Raw genomic sequence first — 17,886 nt, 5'->3', positions numbered from 1 at the left:
TGCTGGGGACATCTCACAGCATCTGCATGATTTGCAAAATAGCCCAGCACTATTTTACCTACGGCTGGGCAGATCTGCAGTGATTTCACTATACCACTGTCCTCTCTGTCTGTACGCAACATTACACAACACGTAGGGACATGAACTGAGCACAACAACAGAATGCAAACTTCACAATAACATACTATTACGATTTTAGACAATTAAAGAGTCGGGAAGATATATAATGGGGTACGGACATTGTGACACAGACTATGGTTCCCCAGCACCCCCATTATATAAAGACTGAAGTGACAGTCCAACGTCTGCTGAACACTCTGCACATGTTGCATCCTGTATAGTGTTTCCTACTGTACATGCACAGTGACACAGACACACGTCTTCCCACGGTGTGTCCTACTGTACACGCACAGTGACACAGACACACTCCTTCCCACTGTGTATCTTACTGTACATGCACAGTGACACAGACACACGCCTTCCCACAGTGTATCCTACTGTACATGCACAGTGACACAGACACATGTCTTCCCACAGTGTGTCCTACTGTACATGCACAGTGACACAGACACACACATTCCCACGGTGTGTCCTACTGTACATGCACAGCGCTATGTACATTAATGGCGCTATATAAATAAAGACATTCAATACACAGTGACACAGACACACGCCTTCCCACAGTGTATCCTACTGTACATGCACAGTGACACAGACACACGCCTTCCCACAGTGTATCCTACTGTACATGCACAGTGACACAGACACACACATTCCCACGGTGTGTCCTACTGTACATGCACAGTGACACAGACACACACATTCCCACGGTGTGTCCTACTGTACATGCACAGTGACACAGACACACACATTCCCACGGTGTGTCCTACTGTACATGCACAGTGACACAGACATATTCCTTTCCACGGTGTGTCCTACTGTACATGCACAGTGACACAGACACACACCTTCCCATTAGATGTCGTTTGTCTGGCCTCATTGACTTGTCCACTTTCAGTTTTGAAAGTTCCAGTCGAGTTGTGTCCACATCCTTTCCATTGACATTCCTGTTACCCAGCTGTGCTCCCTCCCCGTGCTCCCTCCCCTTCACCTTCAGGTGTGAAGACAGAGCAAAAATTATGTTTAAGGTGGGAACTTGTTTTTTTTTTCCTCTTCTGCTTGGGCCTTTGCACATCAGATTAAACCTGACCAAGTCCTCTACTGCAGGGGGGCGCAAACTTTTTTCCCTGCGCCCCCCTGCCGGCTGTCCCCTCACTCCCGCGCCCCCCCCCCAACCCCAACTTACCCTCGCACCGGCGTAATGACGTCACGTTGCCATAGCAACGTGACGTCACATGACCTCGCAGCGTCATTTTGACGCCGCGTTGCCATGGCGACGCCGGGTGGAAGCCGCCGGAGCCACGGGTAAGTATGGTTTACAGAGGCCCTGCAGCTCCCCCGGCACCCCCGGCAGTCTCGCGCCCCCCCTGGGGGTCGCGCCCCACAGATTGTGCACCGCTGCTCTACTGCACCGACACACTTTATTCGAGCAAATACCCAGTATGTACCTGGCAGATACCTGGAATGCGCCGCTCCTCACCTCTGACAAAACCCGTTGCGTTTGCCTTCCCAGCCTGGGTTCATGCCTGGCTGACGGGCGGCTGATCTGTTAAATGATAATGATTAGGATTTAATAGGCTGCAATGCTTCGCGTGTCTACCAGATGGCATAAATTCATGAATTGTAATGCAGTATATATATATATACTGTGCAGTATTGCAGCCAGCGGGAATAAAATGCTTCAATCCCTGCTTGGAAAATACCTCAATGCACTCGGGCAGAAAACAGTCACAAACCTCAATACACCCGGGTATACCCGAATTCGTGGGACTAGTCGAGCTCGAATAAAGTGTGTCGCCAGTGTATCTTCCTCCCTCTGCTTATATTCCCTGAACGCTGTCTTTTCGTTACATTACAATACCTGGCACCTCCTTGGAGAACCCTTTTGGTTTACTTTTCCTTGTGCTTTTACTAGCCTGACTGACACACCGGGCTGTTGCTTTTAGTTTTTCCCACTGCTCCTGCACTCCACTCGTATACCTCCAAGAAGCCCATAAATAATTTAACATCCCTGAAAAGTCAGCCGTCCTAAAATCTGCAGCCTTAATCTTTGTGCGGTATGACTCAGCCTCTGTCTTTATACTAAACCACACTGATTGATGATCACTGGAACCAAAATACTCACCCCAAGTACATCTAATCTATTCACATTGGAAAGTATTAAGTCCAGTATTGCATCCTAGAGGTGGGCTCCCTTACCCATTGTTGTAGAGATGCCTCTTGCAAGGAATCCAGGAAGTCCCTGCTTTGGGCGGAACCTGCAGAAGACACATGCCAGTCTGGGACATTGAAGTTTTCCAGAATTAATGATTGCCTCTCCTGTAATTGTCATTTTAGGCCCAGAACCACAGTGCTCTGTTAACAATGTGAGTTGGGTCTGACCTAAAGGTGGCGTTGGCTCCCTCCAGACCCTCAAATATGGGTTTTGCTGGAGAGGAAGAGGGAGAGACTGTGCACAAGAAATGAACACCCCAGAGATACCTGGGAAATACACTAATTGGATATGCAAATGACTCCTATTAGCATATTTCCCAGGTTTCATCAGTGGGTGCCCATTTCTTGAGCAAAGTTCCCTCTCTACATGTTGTATAATTGTGTGCTTGAGGGAATATATATATATATAGCCCTTGGGACTCTAATAAACCAGTACTTGAGGCAGTGCTACCGTTGCATGCTGTTACAATATGCTAATGAGAACAAGAACCACTTTCTTTGCATATAATTAGCTGTGTGGACTCGCGTTATCTCGGGGAACATCGCGCGTGTCACTGATTTGGATAACAGCATGTTCTGAGCCCTGAGTTAACAGATCTCTGTAGTTCTGGTCCTCACTCATGTCCTCTATTAACAGCCAAACCCAGAGGGTCTCCCCTCCAGTCCCCAAGCCCCCCCCCCCCCCAACAGGTCAGGTTTTCAGGATATCCCAGCTTCAGCACAGGTGGCTCAATCTTTGACTGAGCCACTGATTGAGCCACCTGTGCTGAAGCTGGGATATCATGAAAACCTGACCTGTGGGGGGCTCGAGGACTGGAGTTGAGACCCTCTGTCCTAACCAATTCCTCCTCTTATCCTGGAGGTCTGTAGACCCCCCCCCATGTGAATGGCGGCCTTCTCACCCGTTTGTAGCGTTACCCAAAGTGGCTCAGTCTTTTCTCCAGTGCATTGTACTAAAGACATCTTTATGTTGTTCCTCAAATAAAGAGGAACCCTTCCTCCCTTCCTTCCTACCCTGTCCTTTCTAACTACAGGGTAACCTGGTATAGCTATGTCCCAGTCCTGATATTCAATGTACTATGACCAAGTGTCACCGCAATATCCAAGTCATCCCTTCATCAATAAGTTCTGAGACTTTGTTTCCCAAACAGCTGGCAACAGTGCACTTTGCCCAAAGGCTTTTGTCTCTGATTTTCCTAACCCTGCTATTTCCCCTGTACCGCTCCTTTCCCCTGTACCGCTCATTTCCCCTGTACCGCTCCTTTCCCCTGTACCGCTCCTTTCCCCTGTACCGCTCCTTTCCCCTGTACCGCTCTTTTCCCCTGTACCGCTCCTTTCCCCTGTACCGCTCCTTTCCCCTGTACCGCTCCTTTCCCCTGTACCGCTCCTTTCCCCTGTACCGCTCCTTTCCCCTGTACCGCTCCTTTCCCCTGTACCGCTCCTTTCCCCTGTACCGCTCCTTTCCCCTGTGCTATTGATCGTTTTCCTATTTAAAGCAGCATTCCAAGCTGCCGGTTTTTTATTGTATCTATTTTCCCCTTTAACATGTGCATCAGTACAAACCACAAAATGATAAGTGATTAGCTAAGTTGCCGATCGATCTGTTCTCCTGTGATGGATCGGCGAAGATTCGGCTCGGGGGTTCACTAAATGGCTGCAGAGGAGTATTGACTCTGAATCTGTGATTTTGTACATGGTTGCTATAGAAACAAAAAAAACTTGTTACATTATAATACATTAAAAACGTAATTGAGTTGTTTTAAAAAAAATGCTACAAGTATTTTCTCATAGTACAGAACTGATTTATTAAAAAGAAACACACACATGTAGGACACTGCTTGGTCTGCAGCTTTAAGCTGTGTTCTGTTCCCCTGAATATGTTTCCTGCTGTGAAGTCATACCACCTGCGGGATGGGGAAAGGGGTGATTTTTTATTTATCCTGACTCATTTCAAGTAGCAGAGAATTCTATACGCAGTTCCTACGGTCAGGGTCCATGCTAATCAGCAGCCACGCCGATAGATTCCTGAAGCATGCTCATCGTCAAGCTGGAAGGAGAGATCAAGAGAATCAAACAAAGCAGTCGGGAAAGTGGAATGGACTTTCGATATCTGTATATGGAAAAGCATAAATGATTTATTCTGCCATGATTAAAAGGCTAAACCCTCCAATGCATTTCACACTCACAAACATTGTATCAAGGAGAAACATCAACATATGTTACATATGATATATAGGCACCTAACCCAGCTACACATCGAATAGATGTCATTGATTTCAAAATCGTTAGGTGACAAAATATATTCTTATGCACTATCAGGATGGGCAGAGGTGTGTAGAGCCTTGAAGGAGAGGAGGACAGTAATTCATGCAGAACTTAATGGGTATACGATCCAGCAGAGTGATTAAAAGAGGGAGGAGAACAAATCAGGAGATTTGGGGAAGCCAGCTGACAAAAATGTTACTGAACTGGAGACTGGAGCAAGACACCCACTTATCATCCTCCTTACACCTCTGTTATGGTTGCAATGCAGCTCGCAGACAAATGGTCATAGAATTGATGTGTGAACAAGTCAGATTGGTGCGTGAGCTCTCCAGGGCTTTACAAGTCATTGAACAGCCATGGTCGGATCCACTGCATCAGTAGTGGCATACGCTAGTCCTCAAGGGCCACCAACAGGTCAGGTTTTAAGGATATTCCTGCTTCATCACAGGTGGCTCAGCCAATGACTGAGCCACTGATTGAACCACCTGTGCTGAAGCAGAAGTATCCTGAAAACCTGACCTGTTGGTGGCCCTTGAGGACTGGAGTTGCACACCCATTACCTAGAGGCAGAATCTCTCGTGTGACCTTCAGGAATGAGGCCAGCTGCAGTGTGACACGGAATGGACCACGAGTTGATAGGGCCTGGATCTTATTCTGGATAGACAGGAGGCTGGTAGTACAGTATCTATTAACCTCTGCGCAGCTGAGATGGACATGTTAACCTTCCCATCACTGATATATCCCAGACATCCCCAGACTCAGGCCCATGACTGAGATGGCCACAGCTAAGAGGAGCCATCCTGCCGCCGCCTGGAGGAGGCTGATTAACGTATCAGCAAAATGCAGACTGAGAAAGGAGCACATTATCATTTAGGGTGAAGAAGTGAGGATTTGCAATATCTTTAACATAAGTGACTAACAAGTGCCCAAGTTCTTATACTGTCACCTCCGCGTCAGCTGTAATAAATGAAGCAGAATGGAGCCAGCACCGGAGGACCTGTCAAGACAGATGTACAGATCCCTCTTTGACGAGCAGTGACACAGGTAACGTGTAATTAGCAGGTACCTGAACCATCCAGGAACAGCTCACAGCTTCCCACAATGCAGCGCTGCCAGCACAAAGCTCGCTGTAATAACAAGAGTGGGATTATCAGCAAGAGCAGACAAGAGAATGGAAGCAGAGAAGGGAAATGTAACGCAGGCAAAGTAACCTCAGACTGGACAGTGTGGTTTCAAAACCAGAAGTGTTGTGATCTATTCGATAAATCCAACTCTCGGAGTGTAAAGTTGGGACAGGTGGGAGCAAAGTCTAAGGAAAGTCAGATATGAAGCATGTTTAGTTTGTGAAGGAGCCAGAGGAAAAGGAGGAACGCAAAGAGAGAACAAAACGTGAAATAAAGTAGAGAATGATTTTTGGAAAAGAAGATGCTAGGAGGCAGACGCAGAGGAATGAGTTGAATTTCCAACAATGATAAGTGACTTAACATTTTATATAAAAAAAAAAAGCCATGGCTTTCTCAGATTATTCAATTTTATATATAAAAAAAATAGCAGGATAAATTTGTTTTGTTTCTCCCAGTGGAGAGTTTTGATTATTTAATTACAGGCCTCATTGCCCCATCATTAAATTCAAAGAAGCAGATCTAATGTGAGCACTTAAATGTAATGTCACTCATTAGTCTTTAATGAAGAGAAGCGTATTCTTCTTCCAGGAACAGCTGTAAAATAGTGTCCATGTCACCCACAAAATTATACTCAGTGAGAACTGTTAACACTCATAAGAGAAGAACTGATTTTCCCGAGCTCCCAGGATCCGGGATATAGGCACCCACGAGGCTCCTCTGTGCCATTCCTCAAAGTTAGGAGAAGCTGTGAAGCTCATAGCACATCCATCACGTCCCCACCCTCTCCCGCGCCAGTTTTCCCACACAAGTAGAGGGTTCTTTGTTTAGAAACCAGACCAGACAATTGGCAATCCGTAAACCCCACCCAGCATTCCTAATTGGCCCAGACGGCAGCAGGGTCAGGATGAGGGTGTGCCTATGATGGCCCTATGAGGTGGGGAAAGAATAGTTTAAAGGGTCAGACCTGGCAGACTTACTTGGGGATACCTTAGAATTGGTGATAACTCTCTCCTTGGATTATCTGGAGCTTGCAGCACCCCCTGCAACTATGCCTGGATTCAGGGACCCTTTCTGAACCCCACAGACTTATAACCCCTGCCCAGAGACCCATTCTGTGTAATGTATATGACTTTTTGTATACCTTCCTCTTCATTTTGCTGCTGTTGGTTGTAAGTTCTCCCTTTTGTGTACTGTAGCTTTCCATATGAAACCCCTTAGTTTAAAAGTTGTATTTTAAATAACATTGTCGAGTTCTAGACCCACAAGGGTCTTTCTTTCCATTGTTTTTTTTTTGTGGGGGGTAACGTTTGCTGGTATTTTGCTAGTGTGCTTTCTATGAACCCTGTGTGACCCCTGCATTGGCAACGGTCTCATTGTGCCCCGAAACTACTAGAGACGGAGACGCTGTTCTTGTGTACACTCTATTCTTGTCAGGTTTTTACAGTATGTTTTCTGGGTGCCTTGTGATCCCGAGTTAGCAGAGGTCCCATATCTCCCAGTAACTACCCTGACATGGTACCAGTGTTGTGGCTCCCCTGAGAGCCTGTTACCAGGAGCAGGTGGGAGGTACCCTAGATATGAGAGTAGCTCTTGAGTGGTCCCCCTAGTTCTCCCGGTTGGTGGCACTACCATCCTAGTAGGTTTTAGGCTAGGATTATTTTTGTGAAGATATCCCTGCCTCGTGCCATTTTTAATTGGGATTGGATCTGACATAAAACCTGAAGAGTGAAAAGTGACCACCGGAGAACTGTAAAGAGGCCGACAGGAAGCCCCCATCTACTCCAAAAGATTGTAGAGTGTGTTGCAAGTATCACCAATTTACCTTGTCAAGGGCTTTTTTGGCGCCAGTGACAGGAACCTAGATGGCTTCTCCTGAGCCTTAACCCTCTGAGTTAGGTGTATCATTTTTCTGGTGTTATCTGGGGGCCTGGTGATTAGGTATGAAACCTACCTGGTTCCGATGGATCAATCTAGGGAGAACGTTGTTAAGTCTGGTAGCCAGTATTTTTGCAAATATTTTAATATCTGTATTGATTAGGAAGATAGTGATGTATCTTGCACGAGTTAGGTCTTTGACCGGTTTGTGGATGAGAACAATGTTATCCTTCAACATCTCTCCCGAGGGTATCGTGCTTTAGAGAATTGTATTGAAAAGGGACATAAGACGAGGCACATTTTTGATAGTATAAATTGGTGAATCCATCTGGACCAGAGGCCTGGTTATTCTACAGGCTTTGAATGGTTTCTAGTGTCTTATCTGAATGGTTTATTTAAGTCATCTAATTCAGTTTTATGGAGTTTAGTATTTTTTTTTTTTTTCAACTTTGTCTTTATTAGTTTTATTGTGCATACATACAGGTGATAAAATAATGTCGATAACAGTTCCAAGTATACACAAATCTGACTGGGACGTACCACATATAACAGACACGTGATGGGGAGACGACAAGACAAAACAACCACATAACCGAGACAACACCGGGGAGTGGTGGGGGGGGGAAAGGGGGGAAGGTCAGGCGATGAATTTCCATCGTTGTATTCTTGAGCTTTGTCTATCGAACGCAAGGCACTTCCCCAGTGCTGTTCACCGGTGTCTGCACGAGCGACACTGCACCGACTCTTTACCTATGGGGTTTCTCCCTAACGTCAACCTATCCCGTCTGGCTCCCATTCACCCATCAGAGGAGAACTCACCTACCTCAATCATAGCCATATTGTGGAATCATTCACCCCTTGAATATCTGTCTGGGCCAACCAAGGCAACCAGACCTTTTGGAATTTATTGCCCGAATAGTTAACTAAGCTTGTTAACTTTTCCATTCGGCATATAAACCAAATTCGGTTCCTGATCTTTGCTAATGACGGAATTGCGTTCTGATTCCACAATGCTGCGGTCTCGCACCTCATAGCTGTTGCAAAGTGTGCAATTAATTTGTTCCCAGAGCGCGAAACCTCATTTGTGGGTTTGCCTAACAGGAATAGCCACGGGTCAAGCTGAATTCGGAGGCCCAAAAAGATCCTCTGTAGCCAATCTCGGATCTGGACCCACAAGGGTACTATTTTCGGGCATGACCACAGCATGTGCATCAAGTCCCCCCGTTCCCCGCACCGCCTAGGGCAGAGCGGGGAAGAGCCTAGGACAAATTTCGCTAATCTGTTTGGGGTGAGATACCATCTTAACATTACTTTATATGAGTTCTCCTCTAATGTCGTGCATATGGAGCTGCTGGCTGCGGCCTTAAAAATTGCTGACCAGTCCTCGTCCTCTAGTGTGTTCTGTAAGTCTTCTTCCCACTGAGCCATGAGTCTGGGTTTGTCAGTCTCGTCGTTATCGCCACTGACCACCTCCTTGTATAAAGCAGAAATCAGTCCCCGCGTGTCTGTATAGAGTGTTTTTTTAATGAAAGGAAATCGTTCATAATTTTATCTAAATTAGGACTGGGAAACGTGTTGTTTTATAATCATAAAGTTTGGGATAATAGTTTTGAAACTCCTGCATTATCAGTATGGGATTCTGCGTTAGCGTTCCATTCTTAAGTCTAATTGTAAAGTCAAACAAAAGAGAGGAGTCGGGACAAAGCAAATTGGTGATGCCCCGAAGTGGAGGGGACTGTGGGAAGAGAACACAACAAAATGGCTGTTACAGGCAGACAACCTCGTCAAGGAAAAAACGTAGTTAGCAAGGGGGGGCCGAGCCGCCGAGGACACCAACAACAGATGCAAAAAGTCTAAGGCGGCGTCCCCGCTGGCGCTGACCGCGCTCATGCTTGAGAGCGGTGATGTCACCAACTCTCTAAGCATGAGTGCCGGGTGTCCTGCCTATTTTGCAAGCGCGGACGGGGGGGATGGGCATTGCGGGCAAGTTGAGCGCGCTTCAGAGTCAGGTTTTTTTTGTCTGCTCAAGCACCAAACTTGGGTGAGCGTGCGTGCCCGCGCCTGTACCGCGTCAGCGGGGACTTCCACATAAAGACTGCAATAAGTAAAAGCAGCAAACGCCGAGCGCACAGCGTGCTCAGCACCAGCGGGGGCGCAGCCTAAATGTAGAAATGTTATTTTGCTGTATCTTTTTTCTAAGTTTTCTGGCCAGCATAGTATGAAGGTTATTCCCTTTTTCCTATAACTTTTGTTCTAACCATCTTACCTCCTTTTTGGCTCGCTGATTTTAAGCCTAGTTGGAGCTTTCCTTTAGTTTGAATGATTTTGCCCAGTTTCGGAGAAGAGTCAGACTGTTTATATTGTATTTCAAGGTTAGAGCATATTGATGACAGGGTGTAGATTTTCTCCATCCTAGCTCTTTTTCTTGGGGGAAGCGATTTTTGTTATGGTGCACCCCATGCATGCCCCCCTCCTGCACTCACTTCTCTGAATGCTTCTGGAACCAATAAGATTCTTCTGAAGTCAAGAATTCTTTAAGAAATGGCTTTCTGTAAACCAATTCCCAGATATAGATTACAGGAAAACCTTCCGCTAACCAATTGTAGTGTGCCCAAATAAATATTTAATCAGAACAACAATAAAAGACAAAGTATAAATTAACTTGTACAAGCAAGCCTGTATACAGTATGTTAGAAAATATGCATATATTCATCTATATCTATTTATCTATCCTATCTATCTATCTATCTATCTATCTATTCAAAGTCTGTATGTATATACAAAATATCACTTCTATGCTGACGACAAGAAAGATAAGGGAGATACCTGCTCAACCTCAGTATATATGGATGGACATGTAGGTACATGAGGGGGAAAAGATTGAAGCAATATGAAAACAAGGTGTCCAAACCTGAAGATATCTCCAGAATGGAGAGTAGGTTGGAAGGCTTCAGATTGTGTGCACTCAATACCTAACTGTGTCAATAATTAGTTCAGTGATTAGAGACCGTCAGATTTATAGTCAGCTGAACATTGCTTTCACCTTTCTCCCCTACAATCTACCCTAAACACCATAGCTAGAATCAATTTACTAATTCTGTCTTCTGTCGAAATCCCTTTCCTGGCTTCCCATTAAATCCTGTATTACTTCCAGCTTTCTTTCTTTCCTATATACTCTTGACTCAGGGGCTGGATTCAGGCGGCTGGGCAACGAGGTAGCATGTTGTAGAATAATGGACGCCAGGCACTTTTGTCATACAACAGTCATTCATTCACATCCCCAGGCACGGGAACCATTCACATCCCCAGGCACGGGAACCATTCACATCCCCAGGCACGGGAACCATTCACATCCCCAGGCACGGGAACCATTCAGATCCCCAGGCACGGGAACCATTCACATCCCCAGGCACGGGAACCATTCACATCCCCAGGCACGGGAACCATTCACATCCCCAGGCACGGGGACCAGTCACATCCCCAGGCACGGGGACCATTCACATCCCCAGGCACGGGAACCATTCACATCCCCAGGCACGGGGACCATTCACATCCCCAGGCACGGGGACCATTCACATCCCCAGGCACGGGGACCATTCACATCCCCAGGCACGGGGACCATTCACATCCCCAGGCACAGGGACCATTCACATCCCCAGGCACGGGGACCATTCACATCCCCAGGCACGGGAACCATTCACATCCCCAGGCACGGGGACCATTCACATCCCCAGGCACGGGAACCATTCACATCCCCAGGCACGGGGACCATTCCCATCCCCAGGCACGGGGACCATTCAAATCCCCAGACACGGGAACCATTCACATCCCCAGGCACGGGGACCATTCACATCCCCAGGCACGGGAACCATTCACATCCCCAGGCACGGGGACCATTCCCATCCCCAGGCACGGGGACCATTCAAATCCCCAGACACGGGAACCATTCACATCCCCAGGCACGGGGACCATTCACATCCACAGGCACGGGGACCATTCACATCCCCAGGCACGGGAACCATTCACATCCCCAGGCACGGGGACCATTCACATCCCCAGGCACGGGGACCATTCACATCCACAGGCACGGGGACCATTCACATCCCCAGACACGGGGACCATTCACATCCCCAGACACGGGGACCATTCACATCCTCAGGCACGGGGGACCATTCCCATCCCCAGGCACGGGAACCATTCACATCCCCAGGCACGGGAACCATTCACATCCCCAGGCACGGGGACCATTCACATCCCCAGGCACGGGGACCATTCACATCCACAGGCACGGGGACCATTCACATCCCCAGACACGGGGACCATTCACATCCCCAGACACGGGGACCATTCACATCCCCAGGCACGGGGACCATTCACATCCCCAGGCACGGGGACCATTCACATCCCCAGGCACGGGGACCATTCACATCCCCAGGCACGGGGACCATTCACATCCCCAGACACGGGGACCATTCACATCCCCAGACACGGGGACCATTCACATCCCCAGACACGGGGACCATTCACATCCCCAGGCACGGGGACCATTCACATCCCCAGGCACGGGGACCAGTCACATCCTCAGGCACGGGGACCATTCCCATCCCCAGGCACGGGAACCATTCACATCCCCAGACACGGGGACCATTCACATCCCCAGGAATGGGGACCATTCACATCCCCAGGCACGGGGACCGTTCACATCCCCAGGCACGGGGACCATTCACATCCCCAGGCACGGGGACCATTCACATCCCCAGGCACGGGGACCATTCACATCCCCAGGCACGGGGACCATACACATCCCCAGACACGGGGACCAGTCACATCCCCAGGCACGGGAACCATTCACATCCCCAGGCACGGGAACCATTCACATCCCCAGGCACGGGAACCATTCACATCCCCAGGCACGGGGACCATTCACATCCACAGGCACGGGGACCATTCACATCCCCAGGCACGGGGACCATTCACATCCCCAGGCACGGGGACCAGTCACATCCACAGGCACGGGGACCATTCACATCCCCAGGCACGGGAACCATTCACATCCACAGGCACGGGGACCATTCACATCCCCAGGCACGGGAACCATTCACATCCCCAGGCACGGGGACCATTCACATCCCCAGGCACGGGGACCATTCATATCCCCAGGCACTTCGACCATTCACATCCCCAGGCACGGGGACCATTCACATCCCCAGGCACGGGGACCATTCACATCCCCAGGCACGGGGACCATTCACATCCCCAGGCACGGGGACCAGTCACATCCCCAGGCATGGGGACCATTCACATCCCCAGGCACGGGAACCATTCACATCCCCAGGCACGGGGACCAGTCACATCCCCAGGCATGGGGACCATTCACATCCCCAGGCATGGAGACCATTCACATCCCCAGGCACGGGGACCATTCACATCCCCAGGCACGGGGACCATTCACATCCCCAGGCACCGGGGGGCCATTCACATCCCCAGGCACGGGGACCATTCACATCCCCAGGCACGGGAACCATTCACATCCCCAGGCACATGGACCATTCACATCCCCAGGCACGGGGACCATTCACATCCCCAGGCACGGGGACCAGTCACATCCCCAGGCATGGGGACCAGTCACATCCCCAGGCACGGGGACCATTCACATCCCCAGGCACGGGAACCATTCACATCCCCAGGCACGGGGACCATTCACATCACCAGGCACGGGGACCAGTCACATCCCCAGGCACGGGGACCATTCACATCCCCAGGCACAGGGACCATTCACATCCCCAGGCACGGGGACCATTCACATCCCCAGGCACGGGAACCATTCACATCCCCAGGCACGGGGACCATACACATCCCCAGGCACGGGGACCATTCACATCCCCAGGCACGGGGACCATTCACATCCCCAGACACGGGGACCATTCACATCCCCAGGCACGGGAACCATTCACATCCCCAGGCACGGGGACCATTCCCATCCCCAGACACGGGGACCATTCACATCCCCAGGCACGGGAACCATTCACATCCCCAGACACGGGAACCATTCACATCCCCAGGCACGGGGACCATTCACATCCCCAGACACGGGAACCATTCACATCCCCAGACACGGGAACCATTCACATCCCCAGACACGGGGACCATTCACATCCCCAGGCACGGGGACCATTCACATCCCCAGACACGGGAACCATTCACATCCCCAGACACGGGAACCATTCACATCCCCAGACACGGGGACCATTCACATCCCCAGGCACGGGGATCATTCACATCCCCAGGCACGGGGACCATTCACATTTCCAGCCGTTGTACAATTTTATATTAAACATGCAGGATTACGGTTTCTTCCATCAGTATCCACTTTGAACACTATAATGGAGTTATAGTAACGTAGTTTATTTCCTATGTTGGACCCAGCCCCCCTTGTAGCTTTGGGATACTCTTTGCTCTAACCTTATTTACCCTGGGTCATATGGGAATCCTGTTGGGTCATTTGTAAGTGACAAATAGACATTTGGCCTGTTAGGGAACTGCCACTTCCTTACAGACTGAGAGGAATGTTAATGCAGATCCGCAGTTAGAGCCGAACCACTGACACCCGGGAACCCTCTTGACTTGAAGCCGTCTGTGGCATGCCAGCTACACATTTGTTAGCTTTGTTGGATCCCTTAGCTTTCTGCTGGGATCCTAACTAACAGGGGCACAGTCCCTATCTACAACACAATAAGATAGGGGGGCCTGGTCAGTAATATTACTTTAAGAACATACCTATCTACTCTTCCTGAGGCTCCACTCCTCTTGTCCTCTAGGAACATAACCTTCCCCTTCTCTAATAGACACTCTCCGTGATGTCATGATCCCATGGCAACACAGGGTGGGGCCTGATACACTCCAACCTTCTAGTAACCCTTGAGGAGGGGGGTTACATGTGTAAAGTGCTTGTTTCCATTTTGTATTGTGTATCACAGCCTTGTTATATACTGTGAAGTGCTATGTACATGGGTGGCACTATACAAATTTATATAGCATACATACATATTGTACTGATGGTAAATAGTCCTGTGTATCTGGAAGAGAGCAGTGAAAAATAAAACATCTCACGTAGATAAGAGAAGAGATAATGCAGCACTCCCCCGTGTTTCTGGGAGAGATCCTAATGGGATGAGACTCCTGTCGGTAGAATGGGCCATTTGGTTGGGATCATTTCGCTGCGACCAAATGACCTCAGGCATTTGGCCACAGAAGGACCCTCCACTGGAACCTGCACTTCCGCCCGCTTCCAGCAGAAGGTAAGTTTTAGCGGTTAGGGTATGAGGTTAGTTTTAGGGGTTTTAGGGTAGGGGTTTTTAGGGTAAGGGTTAAGCTTAGGCACTTACCTTATCAGGGAAGCAGCCGGCGGCGACAGGTCCCAGTGGCGGGGTGAGTCGCGGTGGCCATTTAGTCTTGGACCTCCTGTCTGTGCTGCCTGTCTGGAATAGGAGAGCTTAGCCCCATCAGACATCACAAGTTTGCGGATAGTATTACCAATATTTAATGAAGAAATAACCTGAGAACGAGTCAGTGCTAGTTTGTACAATGACAATATTAACATACACTAGTACAGAAGATAAGGATGGAGTGCTCTGCTCCAAGGGGCTTGTGATCTAAATACAGTGTACGTACTTGTGTCCAGCTCTCCATGCCTGTCTCTAAGGGAGGGACAGGCCAGATGGACAGTAGGTCCCTTTAGGCTGCACAGTGTGTATGCTGCAAATGCTGGGGCTCTAATGTTACTCAGATCTGGGTCATGGTGTTAATCAGAGAGGATTTTTCATGCCGCTGAGTTTCGCTGTCAGAAGTTATTCAGATTTTAGGGAAACTTGTAATTTATCACTGTCACTAATATCCCAGCCAGGGGACACCGCCAGTTCCCTCTCTGTTCTGCTAATTATTCTCTAGGAATTCCTCCTCACCCCTGCACCCCGGCAGATGGCAGCTTCTTCCATACAGTTGAGACAGGGGTTATTTGTTGAGTTGTTTTAGCATTTTAAGCACTGACTCTTTCCGCCCTCTGTCTCCGTGTCTCTCTCGCTGACATGTTCCCTGTACCTCCACCTTTACTTTCCTTCTTAAGGGTATTTTATAGAATATTTTAACATTTGAAACAGCAACTGATTATTCTCCATCCTTATATTCTGACATAACCTGCAAATATACCCTGGGATATATACATGTGACTTAGAAACCTATATACTTCTGTCATATTATACAAAGTGAAGAGGTCGGCACCATAGATTCTGTGATGGGCATCAATCTCATGTTTGCCAGGAGACAGCTTCTGCTCATCCGCTTATTGTGGGTACAGGGAGCCATCGGAGGCGTTCTGAAGAGTTATATAAAAATGAGAAGAATCCAATTCTGCATCTTCAGCCAACATTTCCTCTCTACATCAGTGGTTTCCAAACTTTTTTGGTTAAGGAACCCTATGCAAAATTCTGAGGAACCCCCAAACATCTCTAATAGCGCGTCTGAGATCAGATTGTAACAGGTGCTCACAACAAACAGGAAAGGACCGCGAGGCTGAGGTGGGGATATTGGTAACCACAAACCTGCAACCGAGCAGCCAAGTCCGGAGTGCAGAGTGAAGGTCGTGTGGCCGGGTCAGGGTAGGAGAGGTAAGAATGGTCGTGGTACTTGCCATGGTCTAGGATAGGAGAGATCGGATAGTCGTAGTGTGGAGCCGGGGCCCAGGGGTAGAGAAGGTAGAAGTCCAAATATGAGCCGAAGTCAGGGATGAGAGAAGGCGGAGATCCAGATACAAGCCGAAGTCAAACAGGAGCAAGGAAGGCAAGGGTTAACAAGGCAACGGCAAGGCAGCAGGGTGCTTGGGGCAAGCACTTTGTCACATAAACAGAAGTTTATGCTTGGCTAACTTGCAGCAGGGTTGGCTGAGCATTTAAGGAGCAGGTAGCCAATAGCTGGTTAGTACAAGGCCGCAGAGTAATGAATGAGAACCGCCCCCTCAGACATATTCAGTCCACTGATAGGCAGGGGCAAGGAGAAGAGCAGGCGAGGAATAATTAGAGAGAGCCAGACTTCTCAGAGTCGTGTGGCGCCTGCACGTAGCTTGTGTGCGATGCGCATCACCCGTGATGTCACGGGGCGGAGCTTGAGCGCGGTGCGTGCAGTGTCCCCCGGCTTGGTAGTGCGGTGTGCGTCATGCATCTCGTCGCGGTGAGTGACACAGGGGCGGAGCCTGGACACGGTGCGTGCGGTGTCTCCCAACCTGGCAGCATGACGTGCGTCACAGGATGTGTCGCGGGGGGCGGGGCCGATGCCCAATCCTCACACAGATGCATTATACTGTAAGGAACCACAACCCTTTCTAAAAGCATATCTGAGATCCGATGCTCAGTCAGTCCCTGCATCAGCACGGGTGGATCAATCAGTAGCTCAGTTGAAGACTGAGCCACTGATTGAGCCACCTGTGCTGAAGCAGGGCTATTCTTAAAACCTGACCTGTTGGGGGGGAAGGGGGTCTTGAGGACTGGAGTTGCGACCCTGTGCCTTAAATATAGCACACACAGGGGGAGAGAGGATCCTGCACATTACATAACCTTTCTGTTTCAATAAAATCCCTTTACTTATTTTCCATTACTAACCCTGGGTCCTCCACTACTTCCTCCGGATCAGTGAGGCAGACAGGCTGGTGCTGCTGGACTCTATATGGCTGTATGTCAGGCATCAGCCTTAAAGAGCAAAAAAATCCTTTAGATGATCCCCAGGGCCCAAACACAGGCACAGGATTTGTGCGGGGGGCCCCCACTGTTACCATGGAAACGCCAGCATCCACAGAACAATTAGGAAGGAGCTCCCTGGTCTACTCACGGGACACAGAAGTGAAGATGCAGAGACAGCAGACAATTAAACAGCGGCTCTCACCCCTTGGAACAAGCTGCTGTTCTAATGTACTAATGAATTATTAAATGTTTAATGTTCACTGCAAAGGGCAGGATGGTTAATGGTCAGACGGTACAATCTTTCACTTATTGTGCAATTATAAGGAGGGGAGAACCCCAACTTGTGGTGCAGAGAATGAGGTGAAGGGGGTCATAGGGGTTCCCATGCCATCGCTGCCTGTCAGGGAGCAGTGGCAGGTTCTCTCCAGGCAGTAGGTCTTTGCCTCCAGGCTCTGCGGTGGTTCTTCCTCCTGTGCAGTATCCCCAGTCTCATGTTCCTCGGTATCGCCCTTTTCTGGGCTAATTCCATAACGTTTGAAAGTAACGAGGGGAAAACCTTT

At 49.0% G+C, this 17,886-nt stretch overlaps 1 long non-coding RNA gene across 1 annotated transcript; it reads right to left on the bottom strand.

The window, feature by feature from the left end:
• Window positions 1-4,161: 4,161 nt before the first annotated feature.
• LOC142468500 (uncharacterized) lies at window positions 4,162-15,046 on the bottom strand. Its single transcript, XR_012788672.1, has 3 exons — window positions 14,984-15,046; window positions 5,666-5,726; window positions 4,162-4,381 (listed from the first exon to the last, which is right to left on the bottom strand). It is a non-coding gene; the product is annotated as an uncharacterized LOC142468500 (long non-coding RNA).
• Between the last annotated feature and the right edge of the window lie 2,840 nt (window positions 15,047-17,886).

Source organism: Ascaphus truei, chromosome 17 (genome assembly GCF_040206685.1).
Source record: "Ascaphus truei isolate aAscTru1 chromosome 17, aAscTru1.hap1, whole genome shotgun sequence".
Lineage (NCBI taxonomy): Eukaryota > Metazoa > Chordata > Amphibia > Anura > Ascaphidae > Ascaphus > Ascaphus truei.
The sequence above is the reverse complement of the archived record's forward strand: the minus strand, read 5'-3'. Positions and strand labels throughout refer to the sequence as shown.